Source organism: Eptesicus fuscus, chromosome 17 (assembly GCF_027574615.1).
Source record: "Eptesicus fuscus isolate TK198812 chromosome 17, DD_ASM_mEF_20220401, whole genome shotgun sequence".
NCBI lineage: Eukaryota > Metazoa > Chordata > Mammalia > Chiroptera > Vespertilionidae > Eptesicus > Eptesicus fuscus.
Window position 1 is genome coordinate 12,538,112 of NC_072489.1, and position 25,941 is coordinate 12,564,052.

The window sequence follows — 25,941 nt, forward strand, 5'->3', positions numbered from 1 at the left end:
CACAGCCAACTCAGCACGCAGGGAAAGTAGCTGTTCCTTCCAGGCCCTTTCTCCCCACGTGTCATCTTTTCAACTGTTTTTAAGGGAAGAAGTTGACAGGAGAGTTGTTTTGACTGCGGTGAAAAGTCTTTAAAGAAAACAGTGCAAAAACGAGCCTGGAAGCCAGCAAGCGGGCAGAGGGACCGTGCTTGCTAACGCTCTCCCCAGCAGTAAGCAGGCCCAGCCCTCGCCGCCTACGCCAGCCCAGGCTCCCTCCTGCCATGTCCAACACCCCTTCTCTTCCTCGCAGCCCCTAATCTCCTGTTACCAGCTCCCAGACACACTTATGTGAGACTCGACAGCTCCCAGTCTAGACTGCAGACTCCTAAAGTCTCATTGCTCTTTCGTCAGTGGAGAAGGGCTGCTTCTCCGTCAAGCAGCCAACCACCCGCAAGCCCTCCTGGAGCTCCAAGGGGCACCAGGCCGTGCAGGGGGATCAGCGATGCCTGAGGATTTGATGGATCATCTGGGGTCAGAGGAGGACGGTTCAGACGCTGCCTGGGCTGGGCCTCAGGCCAGATGCTAGGCTTCCAAGGAAAGCAAGGCCCAGGCCTTCTGGGTGCTCCGCCAGGCCCCTGGGGGGCAGTGGGGGAGGCAGAGAGAGAAACCCAGACTATAAAGGGACTCCGTACATTGCCTTTCAACAGCCTGGTCCCGAGGTGCCCTGGCCTCCAACTGCTCCAGACCAAGGCTCTGCCATGCGCCCTCAACACAGATTCCCCTCCCTCCTCGATTGAGCGCTTACTAGGTGCTGGGCGCTGTGCTCACAGCAGGGAGAATGGACATGATGCCTGTGGTCCTTGAGTGGGTGGCTCACCTGCCCTCACTCTCATCCCCACGCTGGGATTGGGTGCATTTAAGGATAGGTGTTCGCAGTAATGCTCCATGGGACCAGCCCCACTAGTCTGCTCTCTCCCCAGACCTCCCTGTGAGTGGGTTCTGGCATCTCCTGCCCCCGCCCCCTCCGCCCCCCGCCCAGCCCACCTAGGTGGCCCTCCTCCTCCAGCAGCTGCTCCGGGCCCAGTGCTGCCTTTTCTCCTCTGGGTCCCTCAGACGCCATTTGGTTGTCACCATCGGTCTTCACTCATGAGCTGTAACGCTGTAACCACCGCGGAGCCCTGTTCCCGTGTCTCCTGGGAACCACTCCGGCAGGGGGTCCAGGGCGCCTTTGATGCCTGTCCCCGAGGACAGACGGTTCTTTGAGGCTCAGTGGAACCACAGCCCCTCCTTGGCATTTAGGCAGAGAGAAGAGCTCTCCTTTGTCATCATTCCGGAAAGAATGGCTCCCTGGGGGCAAGGCTCTGCTTAGTCACAAACAGGATTGTCAGACTGAGAGCCATTTATTCATCTCACAATCGCCTAAGTGCCTCTGGTTTTTTAAAAAAGTTACCGTTTATGCGCAGCATGCCAATCCTGTCACTCGCTCTGCCTTGAACCCCCACCACCACCCTCTGAGGAAGGTGGGCTCAGAGAAGGGACTCATTCAAGTCACCTGCAGTCAGGGCACCCTGAGTCCAGCCCCCACTGGCTCTGGGTCTTGGCCCTGGGCACCTGCCCGCAGCGGCTGCCTCTGCCTCCGCCCCCCTGCCTCTCCAGGCGGGGGAAGTGTCAGCCTTGCTGTAGGCACCCGGGCCCTCGCTGTGGATTAACTACCTGAGGCCTCCCTCTCCAGCAGCCGCCACTGCGGCAGCGACTGCAGTCAGGATGAAATAGAGCCGCGGAGAAACCAGCAGAGCCGTGGCCATAAACCATCGCTCTCTGCCAGGAATCGCTGGTGCCTCTCACAGGAGGGGGTGGGGGTGACAGTGGAAGGATATGTCAGCTAGAATGAAAAGGGGGAGGGGGAAGGGTCCCTTCTGGTCCACACTGTACCCTGGGAGGATGGAAGGGGGAGGGAGAAAGGATGTTCTGCTAGACAGAGGCCAGGTGCCCTTCCATAGACCGAAGGGGGTGGTGGCCAGGCGGCTGCGTATTTCCCCCAGGAGATTGGCCGTATTTCTGTAGGAGAGCCCCATGGTGGCCTCGTAATGGAAAAGTTAGGGCTCTGTTGTGCTGATATGTCCATCAATTCTGCCCCTGAGGGGAGACACGGTGCCTTGCAGAGCGGAGAACAATGGGCACCCGGCTGAGGATGCCTGTGTGCATGCGAGCGGTCGCCCAGACACCACCAGAGGAAGGGATCAATTTGGAGAATTAGAGGCCAGCCCACTTTGCACGGCTTCTAGGAGGCATGTGCGGTAAATAAGGATGCAAGAAAAGAAACGTTGCATCATTCAATTAATTTTAGCCTTGAATCGCAGTGGCTAGGGTGGGGGATGGGGGTGTGTGTAATCAATACCAAGCATTCAGCTTGCTAACATGAAGCACATTTCATACAAAGCTGGACATTTTTCTCCTTGTCATACAGAATTATCTTAATTATTGTTTCAAGGAACAGCCTTATATAGCATCATCTAGTAGTCGGGAGGCGGCTCAGAAACTCGTCACTGAAATAATTTATGATTTTTCTTTCTAACATCTTGGTCTTGTTTGATATGCTTGCCATTTCTCCCTGACAGGGAGGTCGATTAAATCACATTTATATTGTAAACGTATGCATTGCTTTTTACCCAAGGCGCTGGATGAAGAGATACAGGGGCCCCAAGGGAGGGAGAAGCCAATCCACTTTCATATTGCAAATTTCTGCTGTTCGGAAGAAATGAATGGTTGCCAGGGAGAACTGGGAATTACTTGAGGATGCAAAATGTTATTTTAGAATCCTTTTGAGAGGGTTTTTTTCCCTCCCCCCCACCCCCCCACCTTCAACATTTTCACTTCTCCAGCTGCAAACGCCAAGGAATGCACCTCGCCGGCATCCTTCAGGGGATGCGCGGAGCCACATTTCCTGCCGGCCGACCTGAAGCAGGCTGCCTCTTGGCCTCAAAGGAGGGTGAGGGACACGCAGAGAAAAAAGGAGCTATTCACGTTTTCCAAGGCAGGCATTTCATCCTCCCATCCGGAGCTAGACGGGGCTGCTCTGGAGGCTGCGAGTTGGATTTGGGGGTGGCGGTTGTAAATAACAGAAAGTGTTGAAAATGAAGAGGGGAAAGGTCATTGGCAGGGACCCGGAGGATGTGGCGCTGCACCATCGTTAACCTAACCGAACTAATTAGGAAACATTCAGGTTTTATAAATTATGCAAGACGCTCAATTTATACTTTTTCAAATTCCTACCATAACATAGATAATGAGGGAACATTTACAGTAACAGCATAACCTAATCAAGAAACCCTTTCATTAGCATGAAATCTTCCCACACGGTGTTTGTGAGCACAACAAACGGAATGATAAATGCCAGGGGAGGCCAGGGAAGGCTAGATTGGGGAGGGCAGGGAGGGTGACGCTGATTCCGAGTTCAGCAAGGCCTGTGGCCCTGTGAAACTTCCCCCTCCCACCCCAGCATGGAATAGAGCTTTCCCCGGGCTCAGTCTTTGCAAAAGGGCCAGAGAGATGGGAAAGGTCCCTGTGACTTCCCAGCCCTTTCTGGGTGTGAGCTGGCCTGTGGGTGATTTATAACCACCTCCTCTGTCTTGAGCCTCTACTCCCCGGAGGCTGATAAGGGTGCAGACCTTTCTTCAGGGGGAAATACTCCCCAGGGGTCAGGAGTCAGGGTCCTGGGGAAGGGGTGGGCCTCCGTAAATATGGGGCAGATGCCTTAAGTTCCGTTCATGGAGGTGGCTTTGCCTGGAGGTTCTGAGCTTATTGCTAGTGGACAAAAAGCAAGGAGGGCAGTCCAGCACCATCACAGAATCCCAGGACCCAAAGGGGGTCCCTCCACATTATCCAAGATCAGTGCAGCCACCTGAACTCCCACTATCAGAGCTCACTACCCGCTAGGGAAGTGCCCCCATGATAGACATAAAACCTCTCAAAGGCTCTCATGGAGAATGGGGGCAAAGCTGAGGCTTCCTGTGACCTCTACAGCCATCGACCCTCCCAGAAGTGGTTGGATGGTGGCTCCTGGACCTGCCAGCTCGGGCTGCCAGAACAAAATACCACAGCCCACGTGGCTTACACAACAGACATTTATTCCTCAGTGAGGAGGCTGGCAAGTCCAAGATCGAGGTGCCTGCAAGAAGGTTTCAGCTGAGGCCTCTTATTGTGGCTCCTAGGCACCAGCCCTCCACCATCTCACTGTGTTCACGGGACCTCTTCTTTCTGCGTGCAGACAGAGAGCAGAAAGAGAGGGGTTCTCAATAAACGTGAGCAACTGGCATTAGGTAGAGCTGAGATCTGCCTCTAGTTCTCCCCATCGGCCCTGGTTTTCACCCTCTAGTGCCAGGGAGAACAGCCTGCTCCCCACCAGCACCCCAAAACCCGAAGATGGTTTTCTTTTAATGCTCACAGCTAGATACTCCTCATTCTTTCTACTGCTTCTTATACTACACTAGTAGCCCTGCGCACGAATCCATGCACCAGTAACTCGCCAGTAGCTCGCTGCCACCCTCCAGTAGCTCTCCACCTGCTGCCCTGCCCTCCTGTAGCTCCCCCCCAGTCCCTCTCCCCCCTACCCCCTCTCATACCTTGCTGCTCTGCCCCCTCCTGTAGCTCTCTGCCAGCTGCTTGTAGCTCGCTGCCCCACCCTCCTGCTGATCCATGATCCGGTCGTTACACGGTCAGTCGTTACGCTTCACGGCATAATGACCATTTGCATATTACATCTTTATTTTATAGGATAGGTGTGCATCACCCCACCATCCTAGGAGTGAGACACTGTTCTCTCTTTTGGGCAAACCAAGGCATAAGCCATGAGAGAAGCATGAGTGAAATGGAATGGAACTATCATTTCACTTTTTCTAGAACCATTCATTTATTCACTCATCATTCATTCATTCATTCATTCAATGAACAAAATTGTAAGGCTCTCTGAAGCATCCAGGCACATGGTTGCAGCTAAAAAAACAGAGTCCCTACTCTCATGGAGTTTTCAGCTTGCTCCCTACTTCTACCCACCCAGCCAGGACCCCGTTGTGAGGAAAAGGCCCCCACTCGGGGCAAACCCTGACTTAGTTCTGAGTTCCTTGAGACCCAAGGGCCATGTGTGAGCCCAAGCCCAGGGCTCCCTGGTTCTGTCTTTCATCAAAGTCTGGCTTCCCCAGCATCACAGTCTTCCCAGGCGGTGGGGCTATTTCCAGTGCCGTCTTGCTATAGCCATTCAGAGAGTGAGCTTCAACAACCCAAACTCTGGTTCTCGGGTTCAGGGGAACCCACGTCAATGCCAGGCGGTGTTCTCTCCCACATCTTACCCAGGTTTCCATATTCCCTCCAGTAATCTGCAAGCTGCAGACTGTAAATTCTGCCAGGGAGAGACCAGGGACAGCGGCATCCTGCTTTTCCTTCATAGCCGAGAAGGAGGGATGGTCTTTGGGCTTCTCCCTGTAGTTGTGCCAATTACTAAGAAAAGAGAAAGAAGCAAAACATTTGCAAAATTACTCCAAAATGTTCCTCCGAAAGCCTTAGGCTGACCCTGGCTGCCAGTGAACTATTCTTAGGGTGACAATTTCATACATCTTGGTCAATGAGCATAAATCTCTGGTAGGGGGGTTGGGTGGTGATGGTCTCAGTTTCGGCAAGCTTTCACGCATCTGTTCCCAGACATCCAGCTGCTTGTCACCGGAATGGCACATTTAAATAATAAGCTAGAGGTCTCACATCCAGAGAGTCGGGGGTCAGGCCAAGGTCGTGCAAATGTGAGGCTGAGAAAACTGCTTTCTACAGGCAGTTGACGGAAGACAAGCACCCGAAATCCTTGGCCAGCCCCGACTCCCATAAGCCCGCAGAGCCAATTGGAGGAAAGAGACCTCTCCATTTTATGGACGAGGAAACTGAGGCCCCAGAGGCTGGAGAAGGAAAGAGTTTAGAATTAACGGATTGTTCAGTTTGATTATTTTTGATGCTAGATGGAATGATTCAAAGGCCGTGCCTATCCTGTGGGTTCAGCAGGACACAATGGTCATCTCCATCCCAGGGCAGGACAAACATGGGCCTGCAGAGGTGATGCTCAGCACTCAGGGTCCTGGTCAGTCAGTGTAGAAGCAGGTGTTTGGGCTCCAGTCCATTGCTCTTGCATACACGCCCCAGTAGCAGCCTCTTCATCCACCAGGTGAGGTTGAGCTTAAATCTGTGCCTAGCCCCAAGGGAGATATGAATAGTCATGCATCCATATCTGGAAGTCATGTCTTAGATATTTCTTGTTCTTCAGTAAAAATTCAAGGGGAAATGTATGTTTTGGTTACATCATTTTTGTACCTAGGACTTAATAAGAGTAGAGGTGAGGATGTGAGGTGGGGGGGCGGTACAAAGGCAAGAGGAGGGCGGAGCCAATGTGTGGGGAGAAGCCAGGATACCTTACAGAAAGAGGCTGCTCCCACAGCACCATATTGCATATGATTACCCTTTGGTCTCAATTCCCGTGAGGTCCCACTGGGAAGCAAATCTTCTTTCTGAAGCTCCATGAAAGCCTTGTGTCCTTGAACAAACCTTCTTGAAGAGGTGCTTGAACAGACCTTTACTCTTGGCAATGAAGTGAACCCAACTGAAGGTGTCTATGACCATCTCGCTAAACCACAGGTTTCATCGTTTCTTCCTCTCAGAGGCGCATAAGCATCGGCATTGCAAGGCACAGCCCTCCCCTATGATGCCTGTCCTGGCTACAGAAATGCCCAGAACCTCTCCGAGGTCATTAGCTGCAATGAGTTATTGACAGGAACAAGTAACTCAGGTCAAACTCACCTGATGGTGAAATCCTAGTCATGCACCATGTTGGACATACTCTGTGCTACTGAACTTTTATTACAAACCAGGGACACGAAAGTGAACAACATTGAAGTTTGGACAGAGGATAAAACAGTGTTTATTGAGCATCAGAAGAGATATCAGACAGGGGAGTCCAGGAGACTTTACAGAGGGGATGCCATATCCCCTGCAGGAAGGGTGGGGAGAGGGAGGGAAGGGCATTCCAGGCAATGGGAATGGGGAAGGGAGGGGCATGGATGCATCTAGCTCATTTGGAGAATGCTGATGTATGCTATTGACCTCAGCTGGTCCCATCAGCTATCAACTGTGGCCACTAATACCTGTGGGGACATGGTAATAAGGGGAGAGGGGGAAAATGCAGAAGTATTTCCTTTCAAATTTCCTGCTTTGCTCTTATCAATTAAAGGCCAGTGATGTCACCAGATGGTGTTATTGTATGATGAGATATCCTGGGGATAGGGCTTTCTCCAAATTTCACAGATGAGGCCCATGTGGCTCAGAAAGGTGAAGTAATTTACCTGAGGTCACCCAGCAAGATAATGAAACAGTCATGACAAGGATCCAATTTTGCTGACCCCAGACTCCTGGCATCTTTCACAGGAGCCTTCTCAGGGCAGCCAGCTGTGAACATCTTTTGATTCTCTTCCCAGTGGACTCTACAGTGAGCCCTTCCAGGGCCTGGCCTTTCATTATTTTTCATGCTGTTTACATATGAGAGACAAGATATGGGAGGCGGTCAGGAGGTATGAAAGAGCACCAGGTCAAAGTTAAAGCTCTTGGAGGCCACAGTGCTCTTCCCTCCCCCTCTGCCTCACCACCAAATCCCACTGATGGTTAGGAAAATAACTGAGGCCGCCATCTGACTCCCAGCCGCAGGGCTGAGGCTGGGTCAGGGAATTGACAGCCTCTCCTGGCAGTGATGGAGGGGCTGGAGGCAGCCAAGGTTAGAAATGCAATTTCACAGAGGAGTTGAAGATGCTATGGGGGAGGGGACTAGGGGCAGAGAGAAGGAGGAGGGATTAGTGTGGGTTGCTGCTGAGGGCTGGTGGCAGGCTTTCCCAGCCAGGCAAGGGGCTCCCTGGAGCCCACAGGAAAGTGAACGCTCCGTGTTGGTTTCTACAAAGAGTTCCTTATTAAGAAACTAGCTTTTCCCCCTTCTTAGTCCCCCTGCCCTTTAAGACTCAGCTTGCTTCCCCAGGAAGCCTTCCTTGACCACCCTGAGGCTGAGCTATAAAGCCCTCCTCTCCTACAATCCCATATCATACTCTATCTCAGCCCTCAGGGCTTGGTACGGGGATTGTGTGTGTGTGTGTGTGTGTGTGTTGTGTTGTGTTTGTGGATGTGTTGTATGTTTGTGAATGTGTTATTGTTTGTGTTTGTGCAGTGTGTGTGTGTGTGTGTGTGAGTGAGTGTGTGTGTGTGTGTGTGAGAGAGAGAGAGAGACAGAGACAGAGAGAGAGAGAGATCCCCACTCGACATGGACTGCTTGAGGGCAGGCACTATATCCATGGCACTTCTGTTTCCTCAGGGCCTGGCACACAGTAAAATTTAAACACATGAAAATTGAATGCGTAAATGAATGAATGGAATGATTGAACTGACAAGTGAACTGTCTTCAGGACACAACTTGGAGGACAGGGGCCTGCTCCGTAGATTGTCTGTCCACGCCTACCAGGAGCTAGCCTCCCTGAAGGCAGGGCGGTGGCCTAGGCTGAGCACCGCTGGGAGCCCCGTGTCTGCAGCAGGGATTCCCAGCCCCACCACAGCTGACGTTTGGGGCCAGATAACTCTGCTCTGGGGCCATCCGGTGTATTACAATGTTTGTAGTGGCATCTCTGGGCTCTACCCACTAGATGCCAATAGACGCCCCCACCTCCCAATTGTGACAACCTACATTGTCTCCGGACATTGTCAAATGTTCACTGGAGGGCAGAATAGCCCCCGGTTGAGAAACATGGGCCCACATGGGCCTGGCACAGAGTCAGATCTAACAGAGTTGACGAACTAGCCAACCTTTCACAGCCTTGCAGCTCTCGCTGGCTTCTGCCAGCCCCAGGGCACTGGCACCTGGGTCAGGGCTGACAATGCCAGGAGGATGTGAGGGCAGAACTTCCAGACACCCTCTGGATTAGTACCCAGCCCTGCCAGGGGACAGGCTGTGGAGTGTGGGCTCACTGCTTCCCTCTGCAGGCAGGGCCCACCCTTTAGCTCCTCCCATCCAGACCTAGAGGTTCATGATGTCACTTCCTACCCCATCTGCTCAGCACCCACGCACCTACTGTGGATTCGATTCCAGTTCCTAAACGGAGAATAACTGTCCCTCATGGCTCCTCGGATGAGCCCGTTTATCCAGCAGAGCCTGAGTTAGCACCCGGCTCCTGTATGAGCTCAATTAAACTAGGCCAAATCTCTTGGTATTTTTCCAAAATGGCCCCCCTCTTAGACCAATATGGAAATGGGGTCTCATGAAGAGGCTACCAAATTCTCCAACCACTAAGCCACAGTGACCTGGAGATTCTTCACTGGTGGGAGAATTGCTATTGTAAGTGTGAGTGTGAGTGTGTGTGTGTGTGTGTGTGTGTGTGTGTGTGTGTGCGCGCGCTCCATCTATCTTCCCCGGTAGGGTTTGGCACTAAAACCATAGGCTGGCAAAGACTGCCAGGTTAGTGCCTCAGTAGTCTTGCAGGAGGTGAGGGCAGGAGACAGTTATGACTTGGCCGAGGCAGACAATTGCAGATATACAAGGTCGAATGAAACTTCAGAAATTGGACCACCCACCAAAAAGAGCAGAGAACAAGAGAAGCCCAGAGAGCTAGGAGAGTTCCTTATGTAGTCCCTGCGCCAATTGGCATCAGCACGCTGGGCACTTTTACTGGAAGCAGGAATATAAGGACAACAGTGGCAACCATTACAGAGCTGAAACAGAGAAGACATCGGAGGGCTCTTTCCACTGAATCCACTGTGTTGTTTTTTCCATTGATTCCATTGTTAGCATCTCAAGGCAGGGACCAATGCCTTAGGTTTTGCTATCCTCCACAATGCCTTGTATGTAGCACACAGTGCAGTAAGTGCTGTGCATTTGTGGCCGATGGTTAAGACACCTGATGCACATTGACTTAGAAAAGTGGGCTTTCAGGTAAAACAGTTTGATTCCTTTGGTTATCTGGCTTCAGACCAGGTCTGTCTGCTGGTTGCCTGGAGACAAGCACCAAGAGGCATCTCTGACTGTTCTTCATTCAACCAATAAGCCTGCTCCACAGGGCACTGAGGGTGTATGGTAATAAGACAGAGGGGTTTCTTTCCCTAATGGAGCTACACAAGACCCAGAGTCCTAAGGACACAGCCACCATTTGGGAGGGAGGGTGGTCGGGACGGGAAAAGGGCCAGCAGGCACTGGCCAGCCTGGGAATTGGAAATCCTTTTATCCAAAATTGGTTCACAGGCCCATCCCTCTCAGTTATGCAAACCCACCTGCAGAGCTTCTCCAGCCTTTGGTAGACTGCCCTGCCTACATCGCAGGCTGCTTCAGCCTATGCCATGAGTTTACCCAGCAAGAAGCCCCCTGCCATGGCATGGCACTAGGGATTCCCAGTGACCAGTCACCCAGAGAGCCTTTGGTTCCTGAGGCGATTTTAACTGCGGAAGGCCCTCCCACACAAAACGATGTCCTCTTTATAAACAATATGAATAGACGTGAAACAAATGATGAGGTTGAATCGGTGATTTTAAAACAACCTTACAAAGAAAATCGCAGCCCTGATAGTTTCACTGCTGTATTCTACAGAACATTCAAAGAAAAACTAATGCCAATTCTTCCCAAATTCTTCCAAAAGATAGAACAGGTGGGAACACCTCTCAACACTTGTTATGAAGCCAGTATTAACCTGATACCAAAAAACAAACAAAGACATCACAGGAAAACTACAGACCGATGTATATTATGAATATGGACACAATAATCCTCAACAAAATGCCAGTAAACTGAATCTGGCAAGATTAAATCTATAAATCTAAAAAGAGTTATATATCATGACCAAGTGGAATTTATCCCAGGAATGTGCAAGGTTGGTTTATCATTTGAAAATCAGTTAACCATCATATCAATTAGAATACAAAACAAGAATCACATGATTATCTCAGTAGATGCAGAAAAAGTATTTGACAAACTCCAGCAACTTTTCATGCTAAAAACAGTCATCAAACTAGAAACAAAAAGAAACTGCCTCGACCTCATAAAAGGCACCTATGAAAAATCTACAGTCAACAGTGAAAGACTGGATGCCTAACCCCTAAGGTCAGGAACAAGACAAGAAGTCCACTCTCACCACAGCTATTCAGCATTGCACTGGAGGTTCTAACCAGGACCCTTAGGCAAGGGGAAAAAAGAAAGACAAGGCATCCAGATTGGAAAGGAAAGAGTAAAACTATCTCTATTTTTAGATGAAGTGATCTTGTATATTAAAAATCCTAATGAGTCCACTACAAAACTATTAGAACTAACAAACAAGTTTATCAAGGTTGCAGGGCACGAGATACAAGATCAATATATAAAAACCAATTCTTTCTAAACTTGCAATGAACTAAACAATCCAAAACTGAAATTAAGAAAACATTTCTACTTACAGTCACATGAAAAAGAATAAAATACTTAGAAATAAAGTTAATAATAGCCCCAGCTGGGTGGCTAGGTTGGTTGAAGTATCATCCCGTGTACCAAAAGGCTGCAGTTTCTATTCCTGATCAGGGCAGAGACCTAGGTTGTGGGTTTGATCCCCAGTCAGGTTTCTTGGTTTTTCCTCAGGACTTGGGGTAAAGACTGGGAGAGCAGGGGAGGTGATAGCTAAAGGATATAGGGTTTCTTTCTGAGATAATGAAAATGTTCTAAAACTGGATATGGTGATAGTTGGGCATATTTGTCCAAAACCATTGAAGTCTGCACTTTAAATGGGTAAATTGTATGATATGTGAATTATATCTCAATGAAGTGGTTTTTAATCTTTAAAAAAAACCTTGTGTCCTCTAAAACACTGGATTGGTTAGAATTTTAGAAAAGACATCCTCCCTCCTAACTCTCTCATTTTACAAGTGCAGAAACTCTGGCCCATAAATGGGTGTTAACCAAACCCAGGTCACACAGCACATGGCTGACAGGGCCAGGTCTGGAGCTATTATCCAACTGCCACAGACCTGAGGCATCACTGAGCCCCTAACTCAAAGTTTCCATCCGCAACAGGGGCTTCCTCTCAGCCCTTATTTCCCAAACCCCAGCCCTGGTGCTAAAAGGGGGAGAGGACATGCATAAAGATTCAGGAACTCCGGGTGCAGCGGGGAGTTGCTCCATGGAAGGTTTGGGGGTGTCTTTCTTATCTTTGGTGTGTTTGACAGCCCCATCACCTGGGCCTCTGTCCCGGCCCTGCTGCTCCCTGGGATCAGAGCCCGGGTCTGGTTGGGGGGGGAGCCTGGCTCTCTCCATCAGCATCTCACAGACTCACTGGAACCTGCTGGATTGGTGATGTCTGGAAGCACTTACAACCACAACAAGTCATGCTTAGTTCCTTTTGGAGTCATTACTATGACATTAATCCTGATAGACTCATTTAGGCTTAAGGTAAGAGAACACCGTGTATACCCAGTCCCCCCACGTCATGGCTGTTGAGTTTCATTCTGGAATAGCTGGGACACTCTTCTAAAAGCCCTCCAGTAATTCTTTGTCAGGAGGTTGGGGATGTGATTGGAAACATGCTAATGCCTCAGTGTCCCACCAGGAACAGAGCAAAGAGAGGCTTAGGGTTCCTGGTGGGAATGGGAGTGAGAGGTTGGTGTGGGGTGCAGTGAGGCAGCCACAGCCTGGGGGCCTGCGCTTCATGAGGAGCTGCAGGACTCTGGTGACCGGACACCAGCCTGCACTCAGGCCACAATGTCAGCCGCATGGCCCACGGCTGTAAGATGCCCAGGCTCCCAAGACAACACCACCCTGCCCTGGGGCCTGCAGGGCGCGGCCCCCTTTATCCCAGCCAAGCTCCTCCAAGGGCCCTGCACCAGGCCAGCGATAGTCCGTGTGCAGCTTGAGCAAGTGATTTCCCTTCTCAAGACCCCAGGTTGCTCATTCTTAAAACTGAAAGGGAAACTTAGTTGAGAGCAGGGACCAGGTAAGTCATGCAAATGAGCAGAAGAGGGAACTGGGGGAAACTGGAAAATGCAGGCTGTATCTACAAAAATTTGAAAATTAACAAAAGGAATAATTATAATTAACACTCTATGGACCAAACACATATCTGCAATGTGCATTATCTGGCCAACCAGCTTATGACCCCTACTCTAAACTTTTCTGTAGGTCTCTTACAACTGTGATATCCCATGATTTTAAAAACATCTCCCACCTCCTTCCACCTCCCACCTCCAGCCCCACTCACTGCCTCCCCCATGTCACAAGCTGGCTAGCTCACCATCACCCTCTGTGCCAACTTTGCCACCAACTCTGCTTTTGCACATGTTGACCACTCCCTCCTCTCTAGGGCCTCTCTCCAAACCTCCCTCCCTTCCAGTCCCAGGTCGAGGCTGATCTTGTCCCATTGACCTCTCAAGGCCAGAGTGGCCTTTCACTCACCTGATCTGCATAGCTCTGACCCTGCAGGAGTGGCCTTCTGACAGCACTCGTGTGGACTGTCAGCAACATGATGGCAAGAACCGTGTGCTGGGATATGCACCAAGATGGCACTGAGGCCCGAGGCTCTGCCCATCCCTGTGGCCGGAAGAGAATTGGGCACTGAAGTCCCATCAGGAAGCTGCCCCATGTGAGACTCGGCCTGTGTGGTCATCCACATGAGCCCCCTTCACCCTCAAGATAATCTAACAGCATCCGTTCTTTCACCCCCACTTTACTTATGAGAAAACAGAGGTCCTGCCCTGGCCGAGCGGCTCAGCTGATTGGAGCACTGTCCCATACACCAAAAGGTCTCAGGTTCAATTCTGGTCAGGGCACATTCCCAGGTTGCGGGGATTTGATCGCTGGTAGGGCGCATATGGGAAGCAACTGTTTTATGTTTCTCTCTCACATCAGTATTTCTCTCTCTCTCTCTCTCTCTCTCTCTCTCTCTCTCTCTCTCTCTCTCTCTCTCTCTCCCTTCCTCTCTATCTCTAAAATTAATAAACATATTGTTGGGTAAAGTTTTTTAAAAATGAGGTCCTAAGGGGACCTAATAAAGACAACAGGAATCTTGGTTTGGATCAATATTTGCCTCTGTTTTTTGTAAAAACAAAATTGCTGCAACCTCCTCCCCAATAGAGCAGGGACAGGGATGAGGTGGTGGAACAGAATTCTCACTGAGGCAGCCAAAGTCATGAATATCCTGTTTAGGAGGAAAATATGGTGAACAATTTATGGCGTGAAAAGGGTAATGGAAGCAGCAGCATCCAATTCTCCTTAGCAACCCCTCCTCCCCACAACATCAAAACATCTTGGCATCTTTAAGATCAAGGCAGGAGATAGCCCCTGGCCTCTAATTGCTCTCTGTCTAAGGCTGTAGCTAACATGTTATTAAATATGTAAATAATATGAAAGCCAGAAGAGAATTAATATTTCATATATAATGATTTAAGATGAATTCTCCTGTGTCTAATTTTCTGTTTTTAAATACATAACGCACGGTGGAGTCCAAAGTGATTCATGGTGTTTTATATTGGTTAAAGACGTTCGGGGCTTCTCTGAAGCAGCTTCCTAAATGATTAACCTGAAGATTATTATTACAAATAGAATTTGTTTTTTTTTTAATTAATTATGTGGTTAATCAGAATAATAAGCATGGAATTCCTTGCTGGTGGGCTAATTTTAAAAGGGGAAAAGGAACCGAGAGAGGGGTTGCAAATCCTAATGCCTCCAGGGCCTGGCAAGTAAATGAATGAGGCAGGTTGAGTGGCAATAGGGAGCGGTGGGGACTGCAGCAAACTGTGAGAGTCCAAGCCCCATTACAGGGAGAGCCAGTTGTCCCAAGCCTCAACCTCAGATTTTTATGTGAAGTTTATTGATATGCAAAGTTGGTTCCTGGATCTAATATTTTCAAACATTGTGGATTCAGAAGAAGATGGGTGGGAAGGGGCACCAGATTGCAACTGCCAGATTGAGACAGGTGGCTTGAAGGACAGTTGCCACCAAATGCAGGTCCTTCCATCCTTGGTGCAGTGGAAACAGTTTGCTCTCACCTTTTCTAGATGATAAACTGGTGAAAATAAAACCTGACTAGTCAGGCTTTTGGGAGGGCAATTTGGCTAGATGTGAGAAAGTACATATCCTTCAGCCCACCAGTGCTACTTCAGTTCTACTTCTAAGAACTTATCCTAAAGAAATAACTAAGAATGATCCAAAAATTGCACTTTAATTATGTTCTGCATAGTTCTGTTTAAAATAGCAACAAAAAAATGTAACCAACAGTCATGTATGATTACTGAATTATATTATGATGCATCTAAAAACATCACAACTGTGCAGTCTTAGACAACTATCAGTAGGCATTCAGAAACAAATGTAAAGAAAACATGGGTGAAATATACTTGTGGTGTGACCAATAATATTATTTTTTAACATGGACCTACATTTATATGCCCAAGGAAAAGGAGGGAAGGTGATCCGCCAAGTAATCTGCAATGGCTACCTCTGGATAGGTGGGGCAATTTCTAGGTAAACTCCATCTCTTTCTTTTTGCTTGTTTATGTTTTTTCTTATTATTATTATTGATTAAGGTGTTACATATGTGTCCTTATTCCCCCATTACCCCCTATCCCCCCCCACACTTGTGCCCTCACCCTTGTTTATGTTTTTTAAATGACTTCAAATGAATGTTCAGTGCTTCTATATAAAATCAATAAAAAAAACATAAACTTGATATGACCTTGTGTGATGTAAAAACTCTGGCCTGTGGAAGTTGCCCGTCTAGATCCCCATTTCACTCTCTTGAAGACTCTGTGTGGGCTGCTGATGGCTTTCACCTCCTGAATCTCACAGTTCTCATCTGAGGAATGAATGATGGTGCTACATAATGTCTAAGGTCACTCTGTGATTTGAGACCACAGTCAAGGGACTTGCAAGACGTGGCAGCTCATCTATCTATTTATTCATAAGAATTGATTGACTGTCAGATGGATGCCAAAGTTCATGCCAAACTCTGAGCCTGACACTCAAAAAACAACAAGGTGAGAGGCGGAGAGGTACAGGTAAGCAGCACTCACCTCTGCCTTACCACGTCGTGTAGAAACACAGGACTCTAGAGAACACAGACGCGGGGCCCCGCCTACTTTAGGGACTAGTCAGAGATTTGCTGAAAGAAATGGCACCTGAGCTGAATCATAAAAGATGAGCAGGAATTAGCCATCCAGTTAGGGAGGAGTCCGAGAAAGGCAAAAGGAAGAGTGAGTACAAAGGATTAGAGGTGAGAATGGGTGCTGAGGTAGGGGGATAAGAGGCAAGGACTAGATCATAAAGGTGCCGTGTTCCCTGCTTAAGAATTTGGATTTTAAACTGGGATGAAGGGAGCCCTGGGGTTTTTTAAAATGAAGGAAATCCTGTGGCCAGAGTTTTAGAAATCTCCATGGCAACAAGAAGATGGATTGAGGGAACAGGCCCCAAAGAGACTGCTGTAATAGTCTAGGTGGAAATGGTGGCAGTGGTGATGGAGAGGTGAGACTTCGGCACCTACTGTGTGGGTGAGGCAGAGGAAGGAAGCTAAGGGGACTCCCAGGCCCGGGCTTTGGCAGTTGGCGGATGGTTGTGCTCTTCACTCCAATGGGAATTACTGGTCCAAAAGCAAATTTGGGGGAAAGGCCCATATGCAGTTGTAGGAATTTATGAACATCTGAGTGTCTATGTCAACTAGGCAAATGGATGAACAAATCTGAATTCAAGAAAGATCTAGATTTGGAATTCATCAAAGGATCAGCTATAGTAGAAGCCAAGACAAAGATGAGATGATCCCAGAAGAGAGACCAATGAGCTGTGCATGGAACCCTGGAATCCACAGGCAGGGGGGCAGATGGAGACTGAGAAAGAAGGCCCCAGGAAGGAGGTCACTGAGAAGTAGGGTTCAGTGAGGCCGGGAAGTTGGTGGGGGCGGGCAGTTTGGAGGCACAGAAGGCCGAGAGGAAGAACATTGTAAGAAATAGGAACCAGCAGTGCCACATGCTTCTGCAAGGTCATGTGCAATCGAGTCCTGGTGGCATGAGAGAGGAAGTGGGGTGCACAGGGGAGTGAAGTCGACTCTCTCAAGTAGAGTGCCTGTGTAGAGTGGAGTGGCTGAGCAGGTGTGGGTAACAGGAGATAATGCCAGGGCTGTGTTCCTCACAGGGCCAGGCTCAGAGCAGGGTTTCGGGAAAGGCTGGCTTCCTCTCTCTGCTGAGCTCCCTGAGTAGAATCACTCTCCTCTATTTCCTGAAATTGTGCCACTGGTCACTGGTCAGGACGAAGGGCCCAGTGATTCCATCAGGATGCAGTCTGGGGTCACAGAGGAGAAAGGGCCAGGCTCCAGCACCCAAGTAAAGGACCTCATCTGGCTGCAGGACACCTCTCCCAGCTGTCCCAGAGCACTCACACTGGAAAGACAGCCTCCGATAGGGATCCCACCTACAAAAACAGTGGGGGGTTCCCCCTATGTGGGAAGCAGATCAAGGAAAGTCAAGGACAGAGATCTAGGGGTCTTGAAGGCCAGAGGGGCACCACACCCCTCTCTCTACCCTCAGCACTTTGCCTCAACTTTTGAACTTGCTTCACCTGCCCAAGCATCATCTTTCTTGAAAACCCCTGTCTTCCTGGGCATCCTGATCTCAGAACAAGACCTTCAAGGGGTCAGCGACAGCTGCTGCACCAGACCTCTCCCCTCTGCCATAATGCTCCGCCAGCCTCTGCTGGGACAGGCCTCCCGTGGAGCAGCAGGAAGAGCTCTGGACCTGGAGTTTCCTAGGCCTGAGATAAGCCATAGCTCACGTAGTAGCTTGTAATGTTGTTCATGAAAAATGTCCAGCTCTGCACCTTCTGGACAAATACTAAGATTGTCCATCACGGCCTTCTGCTTGGATGAGGTCATGTGACTAGTTGTAGCCAATGAGTTGTGAGCAGAAGGGAGGTGTGCAACTTCCAGGCCAAGCACTTGACCTGTAATATGAGATCCGCCAAAGGTCTCTCTTCCCCTCTGCACGGGGACCAGTAATGCATCAGACGCCGGCTGTTTTGACAGCCTGGGTCCCAGAGCGACAGTGATGAGAAACAGAGCCCCCAGCCCACACCGGATGGAAATGTAACATGTGCAAGAACTAAAGCTTTGTTGTCTTGAGCTGCTGGGGCTTGTTAAGGCAGCAACACCTAGCCTATCCTGATTGACACAGCCTGGCTCTAGGGCAACCTTGGGCAAGCAACCTCACCCCCCTGAGGCCAGCATCCTCAGCGCAAAACTGGAAAGTAGCAATCAATTGCACTTGAGAGACTGGCGAGGGTTAGAGAAGGAGCGTGCAGATGTGAGCAGCAGCCCCTCACGCACAGTAGGTGCATGTTAGGGGCTCAGTGCCTCCCGTGACAGACAGCGCCTCTGGAGCATGCCTACTCCAGGATCCACGGAATCCTGACAGCTACACAATTTGTCCTCAGGCTTCCCCTCGGCCCTCCCAGAATCCCAGAGCGTGGTTGCTCCTGCTTCCTAATGACAGCCATTCACAGATTTGAGAAATGTGGGCTGTGTGTGTGTGTGTGTGTGTGTGTGTGTGTGTGTGTGAGAGAGAGAGAGAGAGAGAGAGAGAGAGAGAGAGAGAGAGAGAGAGAGAGATTGAAGCTACTCTCTGTCATGCTATCACACGCCAGCACCTGGGGCTGGGAACTTCACTTTCCTTATGAACAATCCTCCCTCTGAGTTTGCGAGGCAAGTATCATTGTCCTCACTGTAGGGAAAGAAGAGAGGTGTGCTGGCTACACCCTGTTCGCCCGCCCACTGCATCCATTTCTCACCCTCTGAGCCCTGCTCTGGCCTGGGCGGTGGCCCCTAATGACTGCATCAGCCGCCCTTTGCCACTGTCAGGATTGCGGCGGGGGGGAGGAGAGGGGGGACGGGGGATGGCGAGGGCATTTTTTCCCACTCCCTTCCTGCTAGGCCCTAGCCAGCATGACGGCAGGCTCCCCTCCTCTGTGTGCCAAGTTCTCACAGGGTCCTACCAGCACTGCCTCCATCACCCGGTCCCCTCAGCCTTGGGGACAGTCATGACATCCTGCTGTCACTGGTCACTGAGAGCTTCGTCATCTCTTGGGTGTTGCTCTAATGCTGCCCCCGCGGTGCAGTTTTCTCTTCATTAGAACCATCTGGTCGAATTCTGTTTCTTGCCAGAGCCCTAATTCACACCCAGGTCTCTGACGCCAGGCCCTGCCTCTCCTATTACCCCACCCCCTGCCTCCCGTCTTGGGCCCCTGGGGAGTCTTCTCAGTAGAAAATTTCTTGCTGTCCCTTTTCTGAACACGACACAGCATGGAGGTCCCTCAGCTGCACCCTACTCCCTAGGCATGCCAACCTGGGAAGCGGGTTGCCCAAAACAGCCCAGGGCACAGCCTCTGCTCCATGAACCTCTGCTGGACTGCTCCTCTGGCTCCCTCCCTGGCTCCCTCCTAGACGGGCGAGCTGCCATGGGGCACTTCCTCCACCCTGGCTGACCTCGCGCTCCGGGAGGCCAGGATCCTGGCCAGGCAGTGGCGGCCTGAGAAAACCCACGGACACAGCTTTTGGGAACCATCGGAGCCAACACAGCCCAGGGCCAGAGAAGGCAGGCATTTTCCATTTTGGGTGTCCTTTGTTTTGCTTTGGTTTCTGCTATGGCAAGTGTCAGATCTTTGTCATCCTTACACCAGCGATGCTTGTGGAACAACAGCCCCCAGTGGCCATCAATTACCGCCGGCCTGTCCTGTGTGAACACATCAGCCAGGCCCGCAGCATCCGCTCCTGCCACCTGCACCTCGCAGCTGAGCAAACAGAGTGACCAGAACTCGCCAGGGTCAGCCAGCGGTGGCCTAGTCTCCTCCCCTCCGTGGCTGATCCCTAAACCACGGGCACAGAAAGCTGGCCTCCTGGTGGGAAAGGCCCCGAACCCTTCCCACCCCCATGAAAGCAGGTCTCTGAGCGGCTCTCAGAGAAGAGGAAACAGTTACTTGGGAAAAGATTTCTGGGTCAGGTCTCTGTCACTATCAGCTATGAGATCGTGAGCAAGTCCCTCTACATCCAAGCCTCATTCTCATCCCTTATTTCACTGGCAAGGAAGTGAGTCCTGACTCTGGGCTGGTGCAAGGCCCATGTGCATTAAAGGTAAGGATGCAAATATTTCTGCAATGTCCCCTGTGTGCCCAGCCCTGGGCTAAGCACTCTGATTCTACCACTTAATTCCTTCACCACCCCCTGAGGTTTGACATAGTGACAGCCTCATTGGGCAGGGGAAACCAAGGCTCAGTACGGTTAAGAAACGTGTCCAAGGTCACACAGCTAAGACAAACTAAAGCTGAAATTTGAACCCTAGACTCTCTGATTCTAGAGCTCTCATTCTTTATTTTTTCCTTTATTATTTTTTTAAATTTTGGTTCTCTGTGGCTTTACTTTTTCGTTTCTTAGTATGGAAATTTCCAAACATACACAAAACTACAGAGAAAAATACACTGAACCCCATGGCCCTTCACCCAGCTTCAACAATTACCAACATTCTGCTGTACTTGTTTCATCTATCCCTATGCCCATGACTTTTTTTTTTCTTTTAGAGAATTTTAAAACAGATGCCAGGCATGGGTTTCACCAACAGATATCTGAGTGCAGATCTGCAGAGCCCTTGTTCTTCACCATCACTTGAACACTTGATGGCACTTGGGGAAGGGCCAGGAACAACCCGGAAGACTGGGCTTTCCTGCAAGGCAGGCAGAAAGAGCAGGGGCCAGGTCAGACCGGGCTCAAAGCCCAGCCTTGTCACTGTGTCTCTGTGGGCCTTTGGACGTGTCATACCTCTCTGATCACCCAGCTCTTATTCTGTAAGATGGAGATCGTTGCAATTTCACTGAGTTGTCATCTAAACAAGATAATGAATGTTGATGGCCCAGCACATGGGATGGGCTCAGCACCCTGAGTTCACCTTCCCAGGCCCAGGATCTCCATTCCCTGGGGCTGCAATGACAAAGTACCACTAACGGGGTGCCTTACAACAAGAGCAATTCATTCATTCACCATTCTGGAGGCCACAAGTTCAAAACCAAGGTGTTGGCAGGGCCAGGCTCTCAATGAAGGCTCTAGGAAGGATCTGTTCTGGGCCTCTCTCCCGGCATCTGGTGGTTGCTGGCAATCCTTGGCATTCTTTGGCTCATGGCAGCATAATTTCAATTTCTGCGTCCATCCTCACATGGCCTTCCCTCTGTGGGTGTGACTGTGCTCAAATTTCTCTTCTCTTGTAAAAACACCATTTGTTGGGCTACTGTGACCTTATCTTAACTTGAGCACATCTGCAAAGACCCTATTTCCAAATAAGGTCATAGTCATGGGTTCCGGGTGGCCATGAGTTGGGGAGGCAGGAACAGGATTCAGCTCAGTGCCCCCGAGCTGCTGCCTGCTGCCCAGGCCTGGGTGGCTTCCCTGCAGGTCGGGGACATTCCCACTGCTCACTGAGGCTGAGGAAGCCGCCCCCAGGTAGAAAGGGGATTCTCCCTGGTACCCTTTGCCCTGAACCACCTGTCCTCACGCCTGGTTGCTCAGAAAGCAAGCACTGCTCCCTGCACTTTGGAGAAGGAAATTCATGCTGAGGGATATCCACCTGCCACCTCACACCCTGCCACCCTCGCTGAGTTCACCCCAGCCCTCCCTTCTCTCCCTGCCACCCTCCTGCTCAGGGGCCTGGGCACCAAACTGTCTGTCTCTGCACCCTCATCCCTGCTCTTCGTCTCAGTGACCCTTCTCCTGGTAACTCCCATCCTCCTTAGGTCTCGCTTTCACCATCCCGAAGCCTTCCTGACCCAGTCAGAGTCCTTCATGTAGAGTCTCTCTTCTGGCACCCTGTTCCCCCCACCCCCTGCCAGAGCACAAAGATCAATGTATATTTATTTCATTTTATTTACTTCTGTCCTTACTGGCTTCCCCACTGCAAGCCCCATGTGGGCAGTAACCTGATGTACTTCATTTGCCTCTCTATTCCCAGGACTGAGCACGGTGTCTGGCACATAGTAAATGCTCAATAAATTCATGTTGACTGAATCAATAATGAAGTTACCTCTTCAGAACCATCTCATTGTGCAAAGGAGAGTTTAGCAGATCAAAGAGGGAGGGCTTCTTTTCCTTATGAAGAGGTACGTCCCCCATCGGGGGGCACATAAATACTCCCTTGTTAGGAAGTTCCTCCCGCTGTGGCCTCCACACAGGGCTCCGAGCTTGGCCTCCACATCACACAGGCCCACACCGCTGCCCGCTCCTCCATTCATTCATGTGGGGCTGGCTCTCGCGCTCCTGCACCCGAGTCTTCCTTTCCCCAGCAGAGCAGCCCCCGTGTCTTCTATTCCTGGCTCCAGGCTCCAGGCCTCACCCCCGCCCCCCTTCTCTGCTCCATTTCACCCAGGTCTTTCCTTAGGTCCACCTCTGTGTCCACGCCCTCAGAGGGAGGCATTCCTTCCCGGCTCTACAGTGTGGGGGACCTGAGCTGCCACCCCTGGCTGGCCGGGCCCTCCTCTCAGGCTGGCCGCCCATTGCTAATGTGTGGGGTTTGTGGCTGGGAGACCTGGACTCAAAACATAAAGTCAGCCACACGGTTGGCCTGTGGCCCAAGTAGTCAAGACTCTGGCCACATCACAGTATGAACCGCCCCGCACGTAGCATAGGACAGCCTCCCCTCCCCCACACCCATGCTCACCCTATAGGTGTAACTTATGTGGCCACCACATGATATAGGGGCTCACATGAACCTACCACCAGCTAGATCCCCAAAAAGAACAACAGAGGCATAAAAGCTCCTCTCCCAGAGGCCAGGCTCTCTGACAATCCGATTAGCCCAGTGAGACCTCACCTGAGCCAAGTTCTGCATTCCCGGAAATGGCCTATTGACCAGGGAGAACCAGAGGCCTGGTCACCCGAACTCCAGGCACAGAAGAAAAGTGCCTGTCGAGAGACAGTGAGCTGCACAACGCCAGACGCAGCATCAGCTCCAGCCACTTGCCTTCAGGCAAGTGAGGACCCTCCTGAGAACAGAGACCCTGACTGGGGAATGTCCTGGCCAAGGTTCCCAGAGGGGCAGGGTGGGGAAGGAACCTTCCCGGTAAGTGCTGGGCAGCGTTTGCTCCAGGAGCCCACACCCAGGAGGAGGTGGGCCCTCCATCCCACTGAGGCCTCCCCTGGGAAAGTATCCCCACCTCCTTCAGCGAACAGCCCGACCTCCCATGCTGCGAAGGCAGCCCCTGCTTCTCTCTCCCAGCAAGCCAGGTTGACCGCTGGATGCTAAGAACATAAAAATCCAAGGAAACAACAATGGGATCAGGACTCTGGCCTGGGTTTAAACAGACAGAGCCAGAGCCTGAGCTGTCTCCCTCCGCCCTGGAGCCCGCATTGCCAGCCCAGCTCTCCTCCGCTGAGTGTGCCGTGAGTGCACTGGAAAACCAGGGCTGTTTGGGGGGAAACCCAGCCCTCCCCAGCTGCACCCCACAAGGCAGATGTGGAAAATGTCAAGCAGGCATCATGGAACTGTCCCTCGGCCAGCGGCACGCCTCCTGCTCGCCCCATGTGGACGCCCCTTCTTCCTGAGGCCCCTGTCTGAAAGGGGAGGCCAGCCCTGGACCTTTTCAATCAGAGAATCCCCGCTGCTCGGGATGTGTTTAAATTTTTCCTCCCCCTCTCTCTCCAGCATTAGTAATAACTGGCTCGGATGCCCGCATGAGTCAGCCTTGCTGGAGGCCCAATTAGCTCGCCCACATTCACCCATTATCTGTCCCGTGGACCCTGGGTGTCAGGCGGCAGGCAGCCTCCTTAGTGAGCCAGGAGCCCGGCTCCTCCCTCCACCCCTCTGCAGCCGTGGGCACCTACTCCATTCCCTTCCCTTCACCTCCCACCACTGCCCGGACCAGGCCTCATCATCTCTCTTGAGTTGCTCCCGCCCTCTAACAGGCTCCGTGTCTCTGAGCCTGTCTCCTGCCCGTCTATCCCCTGCCTGGCTGCTTGCAGGATGACTGTAAAGCCAGACCTACCCATGTCATGACCTTGCTCAAAAACCTTCTGTGGCTCCCCATTGCCCAAAAATATAACAGTCACTCTCACTAGGCTCGCACTTAGGTTTTCTCTTGAGTCTGGTCTCTTCTGCCTTCCACAGCCCTCTTTAGCTCTGTTCCCCCATACGAGCCCTCTAGTGAACCAAGCACCTATCCCTCACTGGCAGGCTCTGCACATTTGCTGTAGCCAGTCTCCTGCCTCAAATACTCTCTCTCTACCAGTTATCCCAGCCCCTCCCTCAAGGCCTGGTTTCCTCTCTCTCTACTCCTTAAAGCACCCCCAACCCCAACACCACCATTCAGTAGTCACACCTTCACTCCAGTGCCTCTATTGCATCTCTGACACTCTGCACGGGCAGGTCCCAACTGTATTTTCATGTAATTACTTTTATAGGCTTGTTGTTTTCTCAAGCAAGATTGCAATTTCTTAGAATTTACCTAAGTACCCAACAATGGGGGGCTGGTTAAATAAACTACAGAATATTCATATAATGAACAACCAAGCAATTATTAAAAACAAGTGATGGGCCCTGGCTGGGTGGCTCAGTTGGTTGGAGCATTGTCCTTTACACTGAAAGGTTGTGGGTTCAATTCCTGGTCAGGGCACATATCTAGATTACAGGTTTGATCCTAGGAGGCAACCGATGGAAGTTTTTCTCTCACATTGATATTTCTCTCCCTCTCTCTCTCTCTCTCCCTTCCCTTCTCTCTAAAAATCAATAAAAAAAGCATATCCTTGGGTAAGGATTGAAAAATAAAAAATAATAATAAGTGATGGGGGAAAAATGTATATGAAAATATATTGATTATATATTAATCTGGGGGAATGGGAGTTAAAAAACAAGATGCACCCTAAGTGTTCATTTTTTAATCAAATATACTAGTACATGTGCATAGAAAAGGGATCCCAAGAGTTCTAAAACAAAATACTAAACAGTATTTTTATATGAATAGTATGATTATGAGTAATTTTTCTTTCTTCTTCTTATCTGCATTTTCAATAGTCAATATGTATAATCCTATATAATAAAGAGGTAATATGCAAATTAACCCTCAGTCCTCACAAGATGGCTGCCTGTGACCAGATCGGCATGGAGGTTAGTGACCAAACAACTGAACAGCAGGCTGTGTGGGGCAACCAGGCAGGCAGGGGGGCAATTGGGGGCGACCAGGCCAGCAGGAGGGGCAGTTAGGGGTGACCAGGCTGGCAGAGGGGGGGCAGTTAGGGGCAATCAGGTCAGTACGCAGAGGCAGTGAGGGGCAATCAGGCCAGCAGGGGTCGGGCAGTTAGGGGCAACCAGGCAAGCAGGCAGGTGAGCAATTAGGAGCCAGTGGTCCAGGATTGTGAGAGGGATATCCGACAGCCGGTTTAGGGATCAGGCCTAAACTGGCAGTCAGATATCCCCCAAGGGGTCCTGGATTGGGGAGGATGCAGGATGGGCAGAGGGGACCCTCATGTGGACAAATTTTGTGCACCAGGCCTCTAGTCTATATATATAAAAGGCTAATATGCAAAGTATCCCCTCAGGAGTTCGACTGGGAGAACAGGAGTTCGATCGCTCACTATGACGTGCACTGACCATAAGGGGGCGGCACAGAACATGTCGGGTGACCAGCGGTGGCTGCAGGATGCTGAGGGAGCAAGGGAAGGAAAAGGTAGGAAAGCGAGGAACCTGATTGGCCCTGATTGCTGGCCAGGCCTAGGGACTCTACCTGTGCACGAATTTTGTGTACTGGGCCTCTAGTCTATAATAATAAAAGGGTAATATGCTAATTAGACCGGATGTCATTCCAAATGAAGCCAGGGCCAGAGGGAAGCCAGCCTGGGTCCCGGATGCGAGAGGGAAACCAGTGCTGGCAGCCGGGGAAAGGAAAGC